This window comes from Nothoprocta perdicaria, unplaced genomic scaffold (assembly GCF_003342845.1).
Source record: "Nothoprocta perdicaria isolate Ctin4 unplaced genomic scaffold, notPer1 scaffold_30, whole genome shotgun sequence".
In the NCBI taxonomy this organism is placed as follows: Eukaryota; Metazoa; Chordata; class Aves; order Tinamiformes; family Tinamidae; genus Nothoprocta; species Nothoprocta perdicaria.
This window is the reverse complement of record NW_020455533.1, coordinates 5,376,051-5,382,092: the sequence shown is the minus strand read 5'-3', so window position 1 is coordinate 5,382,092 and position 6,042 is coordinate 5,376,051. Positions and strand designations below refer to the sequence as shown.

The 6,042-nt window shown below is 62.5% G+C and overlaps 1 protein-coding gene across 1 annotated transcript in view; it reads right to left on the bottom strand.

Annotated features, from left to right (window-relative positions):
• SPG7 (SPG7, paraplegin matrix AAA peptidase subunit) overlaps window positions 1-6,042 on the bottom strand; it is an 84,136-nt gene that overhangs the window by 28,920 nt on the left and 49,174 nt on the right. The window lies entirely within an intron of this gene.

The window sequence follows — 6,042 nt, the reverse complement described above, 5'->3', positions numbered from 1 at the left end:
CCGCCCGCCTCGGGCCGGCCCCGCGCCGCGCTCCCCAGCGCCAGGCCCTGCCCGGGGCCTGCGGAGGTTCAGGTCTCCGCGCGGGTCCGGTCGGGACGAGCGAGAACCGCCGTGAGCCTCGCTGTGCGGCCCCGTCGCCCGTGGCGGCAGCAGCCGAGGGAGAGGAGCCACGTGTGGGCCGGCGCAGGCCCCGAGCGCGGGCGGGCAGCGGCGCGTGGAGGCCGCCCGGAGCGAGCGGGATGGACGGGCACCGCGAGGGAAACACACAGGAGCCTTGGTCCCTTTGCAGGTGCCTCTGTCCCGCAGGTCGGGCGGCCCCTGCGCTCCCTGGCTGCAGAATCCCTCGGGAGGCTGTGTTGGAGCCCTCGGAGCGTGCGCAGCTTAAACGGCCCTGGAAAAAACCCTGGGAGCATCAGAGCGGAGGGTGCCAAGRTTACGAGCAGTGTTGAGTTCCCTGTGTGCGGGTATCGCAAAGGTCGCYGTGTTTCCAGTCCCTGATCCCAAATCTTGTGTAATCTCTTCTGTTTTGCACCGCGCGCAGCAGCGGGTGGGCTTGGCGTCCTCTTCCAAGGGTTTCTGTGGGCAGGGAGGCTTTTCGCAGCGTGGTAAGGGGGCTTTTCCTCTGATGCCACCATTTTTCCAACTCAAAAATCAGCGACATAAGGTTTGCAGAGCCTGCTGTGTCAGTTACGACCGTGGAATATGACCATGGAATAYGACCGTGGAACTCCAGGGGGGTTTGGAACCTTGCAGTGAAAGCTGAGGTGCAAGATGTTGGGGCGACATCAACCTCCTCCTTCAGGGAAGCACGCGCAGATGCAGCAGCCCAGCGCTGTTGGACTTTCCAGCAGCGCTGGCAGCAAATGCGGGCGTTGGGAGCCTGAGCGTTGCCCAGGAGCAGCCTCAGGAGCTGCAGCTCCGGAGCACGGGCCCCGCTGAGACATTTACCTGCTTCTCCACCCGTGGGTCTCACCGGGCCAGTCCGGATCTATGGACAACTTCAGGTGTTGTCACTTCCCCTCCTGCCGCGTTCCAGTCCGAGTGCATCGCACGCATTCTTGGAGGGGGCTATGTAAAATAATAATTAATATCTGTGTGAAGGATCTCTCCCACCTCCTCAGCAGGTCTGAATTAGCATCCTCTTTCTAGAAGACTCTCTTAGGATGTTAATTGTCATCTGCCCCCTGGGATGTGTCTAAGCAAACCTTCTCCCAGCAAGGTCTATTAGCATGTTAATGTCCTCCTCACTCCTGGAATTCTCGTTGTATCACCGGCGTGAGCGTCAAACAGCTTACTTTGCAGACACAGAATTAAACTGGTYGCAGTTAATCCGTACAGGCTGTCCAGAGCCTGCAGCGTCGCCGTGGGGATGTGGCCGCGGCCTGTCCGGTGCGCCGCGCACGGCGCTCTGCAGCTCCGCAGCTCAGCGTCGGCCCATGGGATCCCGCCGAGCCGGGGGCTACAGTCCCCCCCAGCCCCTTCCAGGCTGCAGGAGCCGGGGTGCAGTGGGCGCCCGCTGAGGTGAGGTGGGTGCCGCCGCCTCTGGGCGCTCCCGGTGCTGGTGAACAGGAGCAGGAGAGGCTCCGGGTGCACCATTCCCTTGCTGCTTGCACGCTGCTCCGTGCCAGTCTGCACCTTTGCCAGGGGCTGCCGAGAGGAGCGCCGCATCCTTGCCCTCGTGGAGGGATCCCCGGCAGGAGTTTTTACCCTCTGGAGCAGGAAATGGCCCCTTTGGAAGTGCTGGCTCCCTCCCGGGCAGCGCAGAGGCGCTGCGTTCCAGCGCGGGGGCACGGGGGCGGCCGCGTGTCCCAGCCCCGGGAAGCGGCGCCCTGCACGCTGCACCTCGGCGTCGCTCCGAGCGCCTCGCCCGCGTCGATCTGGGGATTAGCCCTGCTGCTAATTAGGCCTGGTCTATTTTTAAGGACTTGCATCATTTAAGTAGAATTACAGCCCGGCTAGAAGCGAAGCAGCGCAGCTCGCTTAGGCAAGGCTGACTTCAGCCAGGCTCATCTGACAGAGCCTGCTGAGCTTCATTGCATCCGTGCGACAGTTTTGCTCCGGYGTCAGTGCAGACAAAATTGCAGCCGTTTAAAGGGCTAAGAAGGTTGAAGTGCTCCAGAGCCCGGCACAGCCTGCGGTCCCGCAGAGCGGTTTGGATGGCCCCGCTGGGCGCAAGGAGCAGCGCCCGGGTGTCCCTACGAGCCACACGCGCAGAGCCTGGCCCAGCACCCGCAGCTGGTTGTGTGCAGACACAGCGGCCCCGTCCCCATTGCTGCGCTCGCTCGGCGCTGGGAAGGCAGCTCCGCGCTGCTGAAGCGCCGGGAAGCGGCGTCGCGCCCGTCCTCTCCCGCGACGCCGGGACGAGCGACACCGGCAGGGCGGGATGTCGCTGCGAGCGCGCGGGGCTGCGCCGCGGCGGGGACGAGCGCTGGCCCCGCGTGCGTGACCTTGGGGAAGGTGGCCCAGCCCCTGCCCTCGCGCTGCCGACGTGCTCCTCTGGSAGCCGGCCGGTGCTCTGAGGAGACAGATACAACCTGATCCCGGCTCGGCCTCGCCGGGCCGCGCTCCAGCCATGACATCACTCGCTAATGCCATGTGTATTTACTACTGGGGAGAGGTGCTGGGTTGGACACTAAAATCCCTGGTTTATCTCCCGAGTGGTTATGGACGGGAAGCGGCATTAGCAGCCTCAGCCTGTGTCGATCAGCCTGAGAGAAAACAGCCCTCGCAGCCGGCACAGCCACTGGCCTCCGCTCACTCCGACATCTCCGTCTCCTATTCCCTGTGCGAGTCCTGCCCGCCTTGTTTTGCTCCCAGAGGCTCAGGGAGCCACTGACACCCGCGTCCCTCCCGCCCCAGCTCAGCTCAGGCTCATTCCAAGGCAGCGCTTCCCTTCRCAGGGCGCGTGACTGGATACCTGGAATTGAGTTTCCATTGCACCAGCCACAGACTTGACATCAATAATGAATCAAAGGACTAAGCGTAAAGCTGAAGTGGCTCGAAGGTAACTCCAGACTTCTTAAACAGATGGGAAGAACCAGCTGTGCTCTGCTGCTCGCCTGCGTGGCCTGGGAAGCCAGGGCTGCTCTGTGCTCCGGGCCCAGGACACGGGGCGCAGGTGGGACTAGCCGGAGCCTTGGTTGTTCCTGTGCTCCGGCAGCGCTCGTCTCCGCCGCTRAACCAGGTGCTTTGGACGGCAAGGGGAGGCCAGGGGCTGGGCGCTCCCCTTCAGCACGGCAAGCCCGCGGCGCTGGCACGAAGGGCCTGCTTAAACCCGCCGCGTCCATCCCCKGTGCGCGGCGCGTCTCCTCAGGCGAGCGGGACCCGTGCCGCACACAGCCCTTGCGGCGGGAGCAGCCCAGCCGCGGCCCCGCGGGTGGCCCGTTCCTCCTGCCGTCCCCGCTGCAGAGCTCCAACAGCCACGCCACTTGTAGAGCAGGTGGAAACCCAGCGCGTTCCAGCGGCCTCGCGTGCAGACGGGCTGGGTTAGACTGGGCTGCAGCGTCGAGCGCATCATCCGAGCTCCTTGCTGGCGTTCTGAGGGGCTGCCTCGTTAGCCAAACCCATCTCTCTGCGCAACATTAATAGCTGGCAACTAAAGCATGAGTCAAGCCTGAAGGAAAGCTCTAATCAAGCCCTCCTGAAGTTTTACTCTCTTGGCCTCTGATCCTGGCACGGGGCTGCTCACACGGGCTTTGCGCTGCTTTGCGACTGTAGCAGTCATAAATCAGGGACTGCTTAATACACTATGAAAAATAGATTCCTAACTTTACAGCCTGGTGGGAGCTGATTCAGTGGAGACTTGCACCCACAATAGCACCCAGCGGGTATGTTTGCCCTGACGTTTTTGACGCAGCGGTTCCACACGAGCCGTGCTCTGTCGAGCTGCAGTTTTAGCAGTTAGGTGGAGCCCGTTACCCCGAGGCGGCAGCTGCAGTGAGCGACTGACGGAGACACTACCACCAGCGAGACAGGGAGCAACGGAGCAAGGAGCAGGGGTCACGGGGCTCCTTCCCCGGGGTCTGTGTCCTCCTGCTCCTCTGTGAGACACAAATAGGCCTGGCAGCACGTTCCCCACGCAGCCCCATTTCCCTGCCCTCTCCCAAYATTCTCCTTCCTCCTCAGCACCAACATACCTGGCGCATTTTAGGGTTTGAGAGCTAATAAATCCCTTGTGAAGGACAAAAAAAAAAAAAAAAGTCCCCAATAATTTACATGCTTTATTTATTAAGTACTGCAGCTAAGCTGCAAGGAGCAAAAGCCAGTAAAGCTGCACACAGTCATGTTTAGTCATCTAAATGTACACCACCTGCAGCTGTGGGGTAGCAAAAGCAGGAAACATACAACATAGGTATAACATAAAAGAACACAGAGCAGAAAAACCATCTAGAACAGCAGCGGAACAATCCCCAGCTTATTTCTCCTCCTTCCCCGCTGTTCGCTTTCCTTCGCAAAGCACTTCAGTGTCCCTCTCTGAAATCAGCCGATATTCCCTGCTCTCGCRTTCGAACAAGCAGGTCAGGATGACACAGAAAGGCTTCGGCTTCCTCCCCAGCACTGCATCTTTGACCTGGATGCCGTTCAAGGCTGTCAAGGAAGTAGTTACGGCCAGCTATATTTAGGAAATGAAAAAGCCTGTTTTCCCTTTAATCTCCYGACTCGGAGGCAGCAGAGGGGCACACACTTGTTTGCAGGGCTCTCAGTGCAGYGTGACGGCAAGCTTCGTGACAGGGAGGATGAGCAAAAATCCCAACACCCCRAAACACCCTTTGTTTGGCCTGGTTTAGGAGGTCTTACGGAGGAGGAAGATGGGCAGAGATAAAAAGCCTAYGTAGAACAGAGGACCAGCTTAACAGGCTCACAATAAATCTCCCTCATGCTGTTATTTAGCAGTGAAGTCAGACACAAGCTCCTGTGACCCTTCTTTATCACTGCTGAACCCAGAAAAGAGATTTCTCCTCCTGGGGGGCTCCGGGCATCTAGGCCATCCTCAGCACGAGGATAATCCCTTGGGCTGCGTCCGCCAAGWGCGTGATCCGGCACTGAACTGCAAGTGCCAGGGAGGCAGCCAGCCCCGCAGGCTCCGGAGGAGGGGCTGCGAGAGCAGCGCCCTTCCCGGCAGCTCCCGAGCACAAACTCCCTGGCACGAACCCAGAGCGCTGCCCCTGTGTTCCCGCTGCCGCCGCGCTCCCCGAGGGAGACGCAGCGCCTCGAGTGCTCCCCGGCCCAGGCCACCCCCGGCAGCGGCTCCGCGGGGAGGTGTGCTGCTTTCACTGAGGCGCCTTCCACGGGGACACCGTGGCATTTACCCGGGGACATAGCGGGGCTGCAGCACCAGGGCCGCCCGTTGGATATGTTACCACAGAGCCGCTGTGGTTGGGAAAGGCCCTCCAGATGGAGCCCAGCTGKGCGCCCCTCGCCCCCATGCCTGCTAAACCACGTCCCTAAGCACCTCACACAAGTCTCCAGCACCACGAGGGACGGCGACCCCGCCGCTTCCCCGGGCRGCCTGTTCCAGCGCCTCACCACTTCCCACGCAGAATTCCATCTAATATCCAACCTGATCCTCCCCGGCACAACCCGAGGCCACTTCCCCCGGTCCCAGCGGTAACCGGTACCCCCTCCCGCAGCAGGGCTGAGCTGGGGTGCTGCAGCACCGGGGGCTGAGCTCCCACCCTGCCGTGGCGCTCCCAGGCCCAGCGCAGCCCCCGCGGCGACGCTCGCTGGGCCTGCGGACGGCCCCGCCGGCGGAGCAGAGAACCGGCAGCGCGGGGGGAACCACTGTGCAAGGCCGGGGGGCTGCACGGAAAGGGGCACGGAGAGGGGCACGGAAACCCCCCAAAACGGGGGCCGGGGCCGTTGCCGGTGCCGGCGCGGGGGCCGCCGGGAGCGCGGCCTGCACTGCTGCAGCGGGCGGGGCCCGGCCTGGGCCTCACCCGCCGCCGCCGCCGCGCCGGAAGCGCCGCCACTCACGTGACCGCCGCCCGCCAACCAATCCTGCGCCACGTCGTCCCCGCACGCTGGCCAATGGCGGCGGCGCCC